Genomic DNA, 13,451 nt, shown 5'->3' with positions numbered 1-13,451 from the left:
ACTGAAAGAGTGGTTAAACATTGGAACAGGCTGCCCAGGGAAGTGGTGGAGTCCCCATCCCTGGAAGTATTTAAAAGACGAGTAGATGAGGTGCTTAGGGACATGGTTTAGTGGGCATGGTGGTGTTGGGTTGATGGTTGGACTCGATGATCTTAGAGGTCTTTTCCAACCTCAATGATTCTATGATTCTATGATTCTATATGGAGTAAACAAAATGTTTCCTTCTTGGTGTGGTGAATAAAGTTACTGTTGTCAAATGCTGAATGATGGAAGACACAGTTTACCCAAAGGCACTGTTTTGGGCGGATAAATGAGGGAAACTGGTCATTGATCTGATGCCGTGTTGTCAAGGTTATTATATGGCAAATTTATTGAAGAACATATTATTCCAGGCTCTTACAGAATTATATCAGCCAAGGGTCCAGCTAGGAACCTAAAAATCTCTTTCCAGGGGAAAGAAGACCACACTGAGTCTTTGATAATAACTGTGCTGTTACTCAAGTGATGGTGATGGATTAAGCCAAGGTTAATGTAACCTAGCTGAACCCACAGCTACTGATGTATGCAGGAGGGAGGTCTGGTAACGCCACTAGCCACTGTACTGCATTCTGGAGAACAGGAGGAGTGTGCTTACTGTAACAATCGCACATCTTTATCACAGCATCCGGGCAGACTGAGTGTTTTTAGTGTCAGCATTCAGTGCTTTTGGGATAGGAAGGGAATAAAAAGTGCTCCCACAGAGTGATGAGTGAGGTTTTAACAAAACGCCTATATCACTTATGAATCAGACTTGCATTAGGACTTGTGGGCGTAGACCACTTCAAGGGTGTTGTGAACCTGCACCGAGGATGTCTGGCCTCCTACCAGTAGGGCAGTTCAGCCGTGACTCTGAATGTGAGCAGCGTTTTAGGCCAGTGCTATGCTAATCCCACCTTAGTTATTTTTTTCCAATGAATGTATATTGCCCTCTTTCTTCTGAAAATGTCAGTCTCTGCCTAAATGGAGGGGTATGCTCTTACAGGATGTGTGGTGTCTTTTGGCACATCGTACTTCTAAGGTCTCGATGTCTTGTTTCTTCACTGCGCAGGCTGTGTTAGGGCAAGGCTGTGTTAGTACTAATATCCCATTGATCTCAGAATAGCGTCACTAGAGGGCTCAACATAATAAAGTGCACCAAAGGCCAAGGGATGTAAAAACCTTAGTATCTGACATCTGAGAAAGGCTTCTGTGCATAGGATCTGTGCTTTCCATGCTCCACAGAGGTTAATTATTTTTCGGGCAAAAATATTGTCTCTGAATGGCATGCTCCCCAGGAGGTTAAAATGCTCCCCTGTTTAACTGGGTTACTGATTCCCTTACCATTAAGAAAAATTGCATCAGTTTTAGTTGAACAATAAGGCAGTAAAAGAGGTGACAGAACAGCTCATTAGTCAGGGGACCGTGACCCATGACTCAGCTTCCATAGGCAGAGAAGGTGTAAGAGGCAGTAAAAACTACTGAGATGGGGCAGGAGAAATGGGAAGGCAGTCCTGACATTTCTTTCGAAATCAAGGTGGTGAGCCAAGTCTTCATGTACGCTATGTTTGATTTATAGAAGATAATAGCCTTGCTAATATTTTCAGACAAATGAGCAACAGGTGTTTTCTTTTAATTTGATCAAAAAGAAATTTATCAAAGAACAAGTAAGCAAAACATTAATTTTATCAGGCTGACACCAATGCAAAGAAAGGGAGCAAGTTTGCATTTAGATTCTGATGCAAGCAGGTTGGACCAGTGGCGAGGTAAGTACAGCGCTCATTGCTCCTCCTTTAAAATGTTCTTCCCTTCTTGTCTAAATGTAGCTGCCCAATTTTCTTTTTAATTACATTGTTGAACAGCTCTACTGCAGTTGGAGTAGTCTGGAGGAAAGACAAGTCATCCCCTCGCTTGAACTGCTCATCTGTCATGGCAGAACCTATGGAGTAAGGAGATGAAGTCTGGCGTATAGCACTTGGCATGAACAGAGGACAATTTGCCTTGAATTGTGCCCCAAATAAAAGTAATGTAGTCTCTGGGCTGCTGGTGTAACATGGTCCTTCCCCCTAACTAGGTAAAAAAACCTAATCAATTCTAGAGCACACACAATTCAAACATGCTTCGGGAGAATTAACTAACGGTAGTCCAGGTATGTATAGATGGAGGCCAGAGGGCCACATCTGAGAGAAACTGTTCCAGCCAAAAAGAGATGAAATAAGTGACTCACGGCCCCACTCACTCCTTCTTTCCCTGACTCCTCTGGCATCTGTGCTTCTTTGCTACAGGATGAGTGTCTTACCTCGAGTAGTGGAGGAGGACCTCAGCCTCAGCATATGCTTGTCCTTTATGCCCTCTCAGGACCTCCTCTGTGTCAGCTGGAGAGCCTCTTCTGAGGAGAGGCTGGGGACAGTACTAATCTGGCACCAGGGAATTTGCAGAAGACTTCAGATGAGCAGTAATCCATCATCCCTCTGAATTACTCATATTCCCTTAAGCGACCAGAGTGGAACCTACACATGGTAGCAAAAAAGGTGCACCAAAGGCACGCAAGTTTCTGCCAGCACTGAATGATGGTTGGGTAAGTAATGGCCTTTCACCAGAAGGAGGTTCACACAGTCTGCTCAAGAGACTTGAGAATTTCTACCAGTGCCCAAAATTTCTGAATTCCAACCAGAAGTGATGTAGATTTCAGAGCCAAGAGGCATAACGCAGCTTCTGGGAGCAACCCGAGGCAGAAGAGCCTTCCAGATAGATACTGAATTGCCACAATGACATAGAGGGCTGGTGGTGGTGGTGAGTGGGGTTTATTTCCATGTTGCAGTTGATGGCAGCCCAAATTCATCAAGCAGATGTCACTCTTGCTGAGATTTACTCATGAAGTAAAGTTAGCCTTGCAAAAAACCTAGCTGAAGCGGAGGGAGACTTGCTACCATTGGAATATACATATGGAAACAGGCAGAAACACTACCTGAACTCTGTCGCGCACCGATGCTTTGTTACTCGCTCTGCCTTGTGATGAGACGGCATCACGGCTGAACAACTTTGGGGAATACCAGGTTTCCAGTAAGTCTCCCAAACCCTGTTTTTTGAGGCTTAATGTAACAGTAATTTTTAACTGTGCCTGTTGCCCTCTTTGTCCATTCAGGAACTGTGTTTGATAAAGATTATGCTGTAAATACATCATCGCAAACAATGAGATTGGACAAGTACAACTGAAAGCATTTGACTTACAAGGTCTTATTAAATGGTGGTTTGCATGGGAGGATGTCTTTGAGAGCTTTTTCCCACCAAAAATGCAGGTTTTTTTAGATGCTTTGCAGTAGTGCAGCATGTTTAACAATACGTTAGATGGGAGAAAATCTATACAATGGCTTTCACTATTTCACCAAAATATTTCAATAATGTTAAAAAAAATTAGAAGCAAAACAAGATACATTTTTTCTGACTTTACAATTGTAATTTATTCCATTTTGACTTGTATGTGGTACTAAAATATTGGAATAAATTGTTATTAATTAATTTATTATGTATTAAATTGTAATATAAAAATTCAAAGTTGCAAATGCCAAAATTTCATTGCAGAGCAGAAATCTATCTGTCGAACAGCTCAGTAACCGGGCGTTGCAGTCTATGAAGATTGTAGCTTGGGCTTTCAGTTGTAAGAGCATGTTTTCAGGGATGGTGGGTGGTAAGTCAGGATGTCCCAGCGGTTAGTTAACACATTAGCCTGAGACTACAATTGAGGTTCATGCTGTGCAGACTTTCTGCGTGGCTGTAGATGGATCACTTGCTCTTTCTGGGCCTTATTTCTCTAGCTATAAACAAGTGAATAATAGCAATTCACAGATGTGTTAAAGGAGAAATGCATTAATGAATGTGACATGCTGAAGTATCACAGACAAATAACTGAATTGCAAGACAAGTGGAACACCAATAATGCTGTTTCTACCAACACAATTTTTTTGAATTGGATCCTAATGACAATGGGATTTCTCCACGGTGTTCCTTACATGTTTAAGTTAAGTAAGCAGAATAAAATTCAACGAAACTCTGACAACTATAAGCAGTTTGAGTCTTTATTTTCACTCTGTTTTCAAGAAAGCCACTGACAATTCAGTATTAACCTGGTCATCACTGCCTTCCATGAGAGACAAGAGCTTAATTTCTGCTTTAATGAAGAAGCAAAACATGTTTTTTTTGTCAAATACTTGTCAAATCATCTTGAAATACCATATGGAGGAAAAAGCCATATGTCCAGCTATGGTCCTTCATTTCTTGGCTGAATACCTGGAATGTGAAGGGAAATGGCTTTTATAAAAGAAGAACATGTTATGGAATAAGTCTTTCCCAAGCAATTGCGTTCTTCCACAGTCATGCTTTCATGAAAGATAATCTGATTAAATTCTTTTGGTCGGGACCCTATTTTTAATTAAATACCCTAAGGATAGCTCTAAAAGATAAAACATTTAACTCACTTGGTTTCAATGACTGTCAGTAAACCCTGAATAATTCACGTGCTCAAAGAAGCTGAATTTGTGAATAAATCCTAACTCATCCCAGCCTGAATCTCCGGTTGGGCAAAGGGGTTATAAAGTGAGTTAAGGAGACCCTCTCTGCTGCATAGACCTCTGGAGACTGGGGAAGTACCTATACCTGCTTGCCCTGTCCCTATACTCCTCTATAGGCATCTGGTATAGGACACTTTCAGATGGACCATTGGTCTGATGCAGTGCAGCTATTCTTATGCTGCTATGTTTCAAATCCCTAGGGTTTCATCTTTTGCACACTCAGCAGTTTTTTTGGGTCCCAAACATAATGAGAGTTCAAGCACACTCTCTGGAAATGCTTATGCACTAGCGCTGACGATGGGCAGTTGAACATCTTGGAAAGGCCAATCAATGGTTTAGGCTGCCTGCATCTCAAATAGAAAGGGGGCTTGACATTTTTATATATGTATTAGACCTACATATATATGGTAGGTCTTATATATATAAAGTACCTATACCTGCTTGCCCTGTCCCTATACTCCTCTATAGGCATCTGGTATAGGACACTTTCAGATGGACCATTGGTCTGATGCAGTGCAGCTATTCTTATGCTGCTATGTTTCAAATCCCTAGGGTTTCATCTTTTGCACACTCAGCAGTTTTTTTGGGTCCCAAACATAATGAGAGTTCAAGCACACTCTCTGGAAATGCTTATGCACTAGCGCTGACGATGGGCAGTTGAACATCTTGGAAAGGCCAATCAATGGTTTAGGCTGCCTGCATCTCAAATAGAAAGGGGGCTTGACATTTTTATATATGTATTAGACCTACATATATATGGTAGGTCTAATATATATATACACACACACATATATATACATAATACATTTGAAGGTTATTCACACAGATTAAATGCATACTTCAGTTAAGACACACAGAGCCCACAAATGTGTCTAGGAACGAGTGTCTGAGATTTTAATACGATATTATTAGGCACAGCCAACAGAGGCAGCCGTTTGGGCAGCAGTCTCTGGGTTCTGCTTTGGGAGCTTCTGGATCTTCTGGGGACAAGGTCCAGGATCATTGGGGAATGCCTGGGAACCCTCTGAGAAACTGGAGGGTGCCTGCTGCTGCCAGGCAAGGACAAGGGAAGGGGAGCCACCAGGGTGTGGGCCTGAGGAAGCTCTAGCAGCTTCTAATGAGCATAATCAGCTGCCCTTGACCCAGGGTGCCTGGAGCCTTTGTTGCAGCTGCCCCAATTAGGGAGAGTGAAGCACCGTTTAGCCAGTGCTCAGGAGAGGACTATATAAGAGCCATGGCCCAAAGCACAGCTCACTGAGGCAGTAGTTTGTGCAGCAGGGCATAAGGAAGGGGGCCTTGGTTGAATTTGTACCACTGTAATGGTCTCCGTTATAGTGGTGACATGCCACTGGGTAGTCTGCCCTGCAGATGTTGGAGCAGCTGTTGCAGCTACGGCAGAGGCTTTGATGCAGACTGACCTCCTGATGGCAGATGCAGCCCTCCAAGTCCTGGGCTGTAGGGAGTGCCTGGGACTTCTCTCTGATGCCCAGAGAGATGGCCCACTGTCCTGTAGGATGTGTGCCATCTTGGAGGAACTGTGCTGCTAAGTAGAGGAATTACAGGAGGAAGTGAGCAGGCTGTGCAGCATCAGAAAGGATGAAAAGGGAGATAGATGGGGTCTTATCTGAGATGCAGCAGGAGGGCCTGAAGAGCCCTAGACCCCAACTGCAGCAGAGAAGCAGGCAGTGTCCACCCTTAATATTAAGGTAAGTGTAACTGCTGGAAAAGGGGAAGGATGGAAGCTGGTGACTTCTGGTACCAAGAGAAAGGCTCCTGCCCCACCTAAGGCTTACCACTGCAAAATAGGTTCACCATCCTCAAAGTTGAAGAGAAGCCAGATATGCCTTCAAGCAAAGGATCTGGTCCACCTGACCCTAAACCATGCAAGGCCACCTGGAAGAAATGGTGAGTCCATGTAATGGGTGACTCCCTGCTGCAGGGGACAGAGGCACCTATCTGTCAACCTGACCTATCATCAAGAAAGGCTTGCTGCCTGCTGGGGGCCAGGACTGGGGACACTGTGGAGGGACTGATGAAGCTCATCCAACCTTCTGATCACTACCCCCTGCTGTTATTCCATGTGGACACAGATGACACTGCTAGGGAAACCTGGCACAAAAGTGACTACAGAGCTCTAGGGGCAGTAGTCAAGGGCATGGGGGCCCAGGTGGTGTTTAATATCCTTCCATTAAGGGTAAAGGGTGTGAAGAGGAAGACACTGATAGTACAGGTCAATAAATGGCTGCAGAGCCCGTGTTGGTGACTGGGTTTTGGGTTCCACAACCACGGGACCTTGTTTTCAGATCAGCATCTCCTTGGGAGAGATGGGATCCACCTCACTAAGCAGGGCAAAGCTATTTTCACCAATAGGATGGCTGACCTTATAAGGAGGGCTTTGAACTAAGAATGACAGGAGGGAGAGAGTACTCAGAAGGCTTGAGGGAATGCCCGACAGGGTCAATGAGCAAAGGGCATGCGGTGATGTGACAGGAATGGAACATAAAATCAAGAAAATGTGGTTTAAGTGGGGTCACCTCCAGCACTTGCATGTAAGCAAGGAAGTGCCTATAAGGCACCATTATGGAGAAATCCCCCAAACCCTCTCCAGAAACCCAACATGCTGGGGTGCCTCTCTAAAGTGCCTGTATAATAATGTACACAGTATGGGGCATAAACATGATGAGTTGGAGATCTGTGTGCAGCTGCAGGGCTACAATCTTACTGGCATCACGGAGATGTGTGGGGTGGCTCTTGTGGCTGGAGTGTTGTAATGGGGAGATCCAGGCTCCTTTAGGAAGGAAAGGCTGGGAAGATGAAGAGGGGGAGTTGCCCTCTATGTGACAAAGCAGCTGGAGGGCATGGAGCTCTGCCTGGGGATGGATGAGGAGCCAACTGAGAGCTTATGGGTTAGGATTAAAGAGAGGAGAGGTACAGGTGACATTATAGTGGGTGTCTGTTACAGGCTGTCTGACAAGGGAGAACAAGTGGATGAGGCCCTCTACAGACAGTTAGGAGCAGACTCATGTTTGCAGGCCCTGATCCTCATGGGGGACTTCAACCACACCCTGAAATCTGCTGGAGGCACAACAGGACATAAGCAATCAAGAAGGTTCTTGGAGTGCGTTGACAGTAACTTCCTCATCCAAGTGATAGGGGAGCCAACAAAGAGGTGTTTGGCTGGACCTCACACTCACCACTGAAGGGCTTGTCGGGAATGTGAAGGTAAAAGGCAGCCTTGGCTGCAGTGACCATGAGATGGTGGAGATCAGGATCCTGAGGGCAGGGAGGAGGGTAAAAAGCAAGCTCACAGCCCTGGACTTCAGGAGAGTGGACTTTGGCCTCTTCAAAGATCTGCTTGGAAGAGTTCTGTGGGATAAGGCCCTGGAGGAAAGAGGGGCCCAGGAAAGCTGGTTAATATTCAAGGATCACCTCCAAGCTCAAGAGCGGTCCATGCCAATGAATAGACGGTCAGATGAAAATGCCAGGGAGCCTGCATGGATGAACAAAGAGCTCCTAGCTAAACTCCAACACAAAAAGGAAGCACACAGAGGGTAGAAGCAAGGACAGGTAACCTGGGAGGAATACAGAGACATTTTCCAAGCATCTGGGAATGAAGTTAGGAAAGCTAAAGCCCAAATAGAATTGAATTTGTGAAAAACAACAAGAAGGGCTTCTATAAGTACATAGGTGACAAAAGGAAGACTAGGGAAAATGTGGGCTCACTGCTCAACAGGACTGGGGACCTGGTTACACAGGATGTGGAAAAGGCTGAGGTACTGAATACCACCTTTGCCTCAGTCTTTACTAGTGAGACTGGTCTTCAGGAGTCCCAGAGACCAGGAGGAAAGTCTGGAGCAAGGAAGATATACCCTTGGTGGAAGAAGATCAGGTCAGGGAATACTTAAGCAAACTGGTCATACATAAGTCTGTGGGCCCTGACGGGATGCACCCATGCGAGCTGAGGGAGGTGGTGGATGTCATTGTGAGGTCATCCTCAATCTTTGATCCATCATGGTGACTGGGAGAAGTGCCTGAACCCTCCTATCTGCAAGAAGAGGACCCAGAGAACTACAGGCTGGTCAGCCTCACCTCAATCCCTGGGAAAGTGGTGAAGCAGCTAATCCTGGAAATCATTTCCAAGCACGTGAAGGACAAGCAGGTCATCAGGAGTAGTCAGCATGGCTTCACCAAGGGGAAGTCATGCTTGATCAACTTAATAAACTTCTGTGATGAACTGACTGGCAAGGTAGATGAGGTAGGCAATATCCACTCTTCTACCCTCGACTTCACTAAGGCTTTCAGTGCTGTCTGCTGTAAGACCCTCAGAGAAGCTGATGAAGTATAGTCTGATTGAGCAGACAATGAGGTAGACTGAAAACTGGCTGAATGACTGGGCCCAGGGAGTGATCAGTGGCATGAAGTCTAGTTGGAGGCTGGTAATTAGTGGTGTAATCCTGGGGTCAATACTGGGTCAAATCCAGTTCAACATCTTCATTAATGATAAGGGTAATGAGGCAGAGTGCAGATGACACCAAACTGGGAGGAGTGGCTAATATGCCAGAGGGTTGTGCTGCTGTCCAGAGGGACCTCCACAGGCTGCAGAAATGGGCTAAAAGGATCCTCAAGTAGTTCAACAAGGGGAAGTGCAAAGTCCTGCACCTTACTGGGGAGGAACAACACCGTGCACTAATATATACTGGGGTCCATGCAGCTGGCAAGCAGCTTTGCAGAAAAGGATCTGGGGGTCCTGGTGGACATCGAGTTGACTACGAGACAGCAGTGTGCCTGTGTTTTAAAGGCAAATGGTATCCTGGGCTGCATTAGGCAAACCATTGTCAGCAGGTTGAGGGAGGTGATCCTTCCCCTCTACTCAGCACTGGTGAAGCCACATGTGGAGAACTGTGTCCCGTTCTGGGCTCCTCTGTAGAAAAGAGACATGAACATACTGGAGAGGGTCCAGCAAAGGGCTGCAAAGATGATGAAGGGACTGGAGCAACTCTCCTATAAGAGGAAAGGTTGAGTGAGCTGGGTCTCTTCAGCCTGGAGAAGAGAAGGCTCAGGAGGATCTTATCAACATGTATATAAATACCTGAAGGGGGCTGCAAAGAAGATGGAGCCAGGCTCTTTTCAGTGGAGCCCAGTGAGAGGACCAGAGTAAATGGGTGCAAACTGAAACACAGGAGATGCCATCTGAACATCAGGAAACATATTTTTTTTACTGTGAGGGTGACCAGGCACTGGCACAGGTTGCCCGGAGACGTTGTGGAGTCTCTGTTCCTGGAGATAATCAAAAGCTGTCTGGACACGGTCCTGGGCAGCCTGCTCTAGATGACCCTGTTTTGATCAAGGGGGTTGGACCAAATTATCTCAGGAGGTCCTTTCCAACATCAACCCTTGTGTGATTCTTCCTATTACTGCCACAGGGCTTTCTGATGGCAAGACTAGAAATGTATTACACATTACTGTGGTATTTCACATTTTGATTTCACTTCAAATTTGTGACTGCATCAGAAAAGTAAATTTGCAGAGTGCTATCTTGAGACAATACTCTACTGAGAATATGCTCATTACAGATGGAGCTGTCTGAGCCTATTAGTTGTACAGAGAGGAGTGTGTCTGAAAAACAGTCCTTAGAGCATTAAAAAAACCTTTGCCTGATTATGGCACAAGCTGAGAGACTAACACAGAGGTATAGCCTTGTACGTAATGTGCTATAGATGGGCACACTGCATCAAATGGGCAATGACTCAGCAGCCCTAGTGGTTTGGCCTTTGTTAGAAGAGTGATGGACTCCATCTTATGGTGTTATACATATAATTTTAATTCAGCAGCTGGAAAGGAGGTTTACATTATGTGTGGCTAATTTAGCATGCTGGCTGTGCACACACTGATCTTAAAAATACAGGTGGCCATATTTTCAATGGTACAGTGAGTTTAATCTGGGGCTGACACATGGGGTCAACATCAGCGAATGGAACCAAGTCAGGAAAATATACTTCACCCAGAAGCAAAATTATAAAATTTACTTTGTTTCAAATTTAACTTCATATCACTATGCTCTGAAAATTTTCTAAAGAGAAAAGAAATAGTACTTGGGTCTTATCCTTCATAGAAGAATTGTTGTTTACAAGTATTAATGAAATAATCCCCACAGTAAGTAAGAGTAAAGGATGTATTCAGTTTCTCTGAGGAAAGTGAAGCAACCAACAGCATAATGAGTTCCCCCAGGTCACACAATATACTTATGTTCTATTTAGAAATACGGATATGACCTTTCCACTATCTTACAAGCCCTCCTTTCCTGAAAGCTCCTTGAGAAAATAACATCTGGATTAGGAGCCAAGAAATTCTTTAATCTACCAAAGTGAAGTTTGTAGTGCAGAAGCAGACAAGGTTTGAATGCTGCTAATAAGCAATCAGTGAATCTTCATTTCTCCTGGTCTTTGATGTATTAAAACAATTTACATGAAGCTTCTGATTAAAGTGAGTATTTCAGCAGGTACTTATTAATCAAGCCCATTTGTCTTTTAGTAAGCTTGAACAAATGTTCTGATCATATGTGGTTAACATGCTTTTAGTTTAAAAACAACATATAAACCTTAATTCAGGCTTCTATTGAAAATGTAACTATATAATGTATAGGTCCATCTTTAAAAACCTTGTGAGTAACAGTTTATTTCTACTATTCAAGTATGATATTTCTTTACTAGTAACAGATATTAAGAGTGATCAGGATTTAACCTACAGTGTTAAGAAAAAAATTTGTGAGTTATTACAACCAGCCGCATCCTGAAAATGGTCACAACCAGCAGGCTGACAATCAAATTGGACTGTTTGGCTGAACTGCTGCAGTACTGCCATATTGCTAATGATCAATTTCCACAGCAGTGAGTTTTCTTTCCGGCGCTGTTAATTTTTCCCTTGATTCTTTCATAGGACTCTGGTTGTCTTTTAGGCATAATACTGTCTTGCTGAAGTATGCTTAACAGTCTATAATGGCCATTTAAAGCTTTTTTCTTTACCATAATTTTTACAATATGTTTAGGAGTAGAATACAGTGCATTGGATTAGAAAATGTGTATGTCCAGCTTGGGTATTAATTGCTCCTGTGGGTCTCAATATTCATCTATTTCAAACCACAGGTTTCTCTTTGAAAGGCGGTCCTTTGCCTAATCTGTCCTTTTACTCTATGTTGGACACGGACACCAGTGCTCACAGAGCCAACAGCGCTCTTCCACGGAAAGACAGTTGCTCTAAATATTAGAAAAATGGTCTTTTCCCAGAAAAGTCACGAGATAGGGATCTCCTCAGACTGATCAAGGAAGACTTATGAAAGAGAGGTCTGGGAACATAAAAGATGATGCTGATTATGTTTTTAAACCTCTTTAAAATCAGAGCAGGTGCTGGAGGGATCAGATGGGAGAGAGGTCAGCAGGTGGGATGCAGAGCTACAATTCCACAAAGAGGGTCCCTGCCCCAGAAACATGCTTGGGGCTATTGCTGCCCTATTGCTTTATGTGTCCATTTTGTCGACTCATCTGTATGATGTGGTGTCCCTGCATTGCTCCAAGGGCAGCTCAGGCACCTGCTGAAAGTAGGTTCCTGCTACATGCAAATGTATTTTCTTGAGGTTTTTTTTTTAAATTAGGACAGATGCAATCCCAGCCTGGCTGTATGAGGGTCCCTACATCTGTTACTCTACTCTCTTTCAATACTGCAAGACTGCATCAGCCAGTGCTAAAAGGGGAAGTCTTCATCCTCTTAAATCCATTCCTGTTAAGGACCCTAGAGCCATCTTGTGTGACATTACAGCAAGGGCTCCTGATGGTAGATTCGTGTGAGACATGCAGCCATACCTGTTGCCATTCCCCCAATTCTGCGGAGAGGAGCTTGCTTGAATGGTCATTCAAGGGGACGCAGTGCAGATACAAGCTTTCCCTCTGCTGTGCTTGGGGGGGAAAAAAAAGCTGAAACACATACCTAAATGTAGACTTGTGTCCCAGACCTGGACATCTGGGAAGATGGGGGCTCCAGTCAGGGTAGTAGTATGCTCAAATATTAAGAGGGGAAAGGAGAGTGCTGCAGTGCACTGAAACCCACAAGCAACATCCGTGGCAGTCACTAAAACAGGTCAAGTCCTGTTTTCTGAGCCTCACTGACATGTTACAGTGTGTGTGCATACAGTTCTTCCCTCCCACCTCCCAAAACCACGTGGCTGCATCCAGACTGTTGATGGGAGCAGTCCCCCACTCACACCTGCCCAGTGCCTGGGAGCTCTTTGGCCAGGTGCTGGCTGGTGCAGGCGACTGATGTGTAAGGGAGCACGCAGCAGCTTTGCAGCATGGGTATCTGCAGGGCAGTGGCAGGGCTGGTGCCTGGGGCTGGGTGGGTAATGGCCACGGCTCTAGCAGCTGGGGACACCGAGGCTGCATGGAGCTGGCAGTCTGGGAGCAGGCATAGCAGCCTGGAGCAGCCAGCTGCAGAAGACCAAGCAAAGTGGGTTGATGAGGTGAATTAAATTGCTTGTTAAATAATTAACCTCCCCCTAAGAAAGTGCCTTTTAATAAGAGGATGAAGAATGCCTGTGTTTTGTGCTTTTTTTACAGGGTTTTAGTGTTCTATATTCATGCCGCAGGTTAGGATAGCAAAGGAAGACTTTTTAGTGCCTTCAACAATCGAGCTGCTTCCTGGGGAAATTTTGGCATAAAGCAAATTGTTAATAATACTATAATACAATCATCAATAATAAGTAGATGTAGTAGGCCATTATTATGCCATGCATAGGGCTTTTATTATGCATTGTATATAACTCCTGCTAAAAGGGGTCTCCTGTCCTGAAGGATTTAAAGTCTAAGGCTCTGGTCCTGT

This window comes from Aptenodytes forsteri, unplaced genomic scaffold (genome assembly GCF_000699145.1).
Source record: "Aptenodytes forsteri isolate BGI_AS27 unplaced genomic scaffold, ASM69914v1 Scaffold322, whole genome shotgun sequence".
NCBI classification, from domain to species: Eukaryota; Metazoa; Chordata; class Aves; order Sphenisciformes; family Spheniscidae; genus Aptenodytes; species Aptenodytes forsteri.
Note: the sequence above shows the minus strand (reverse complement) of the source record.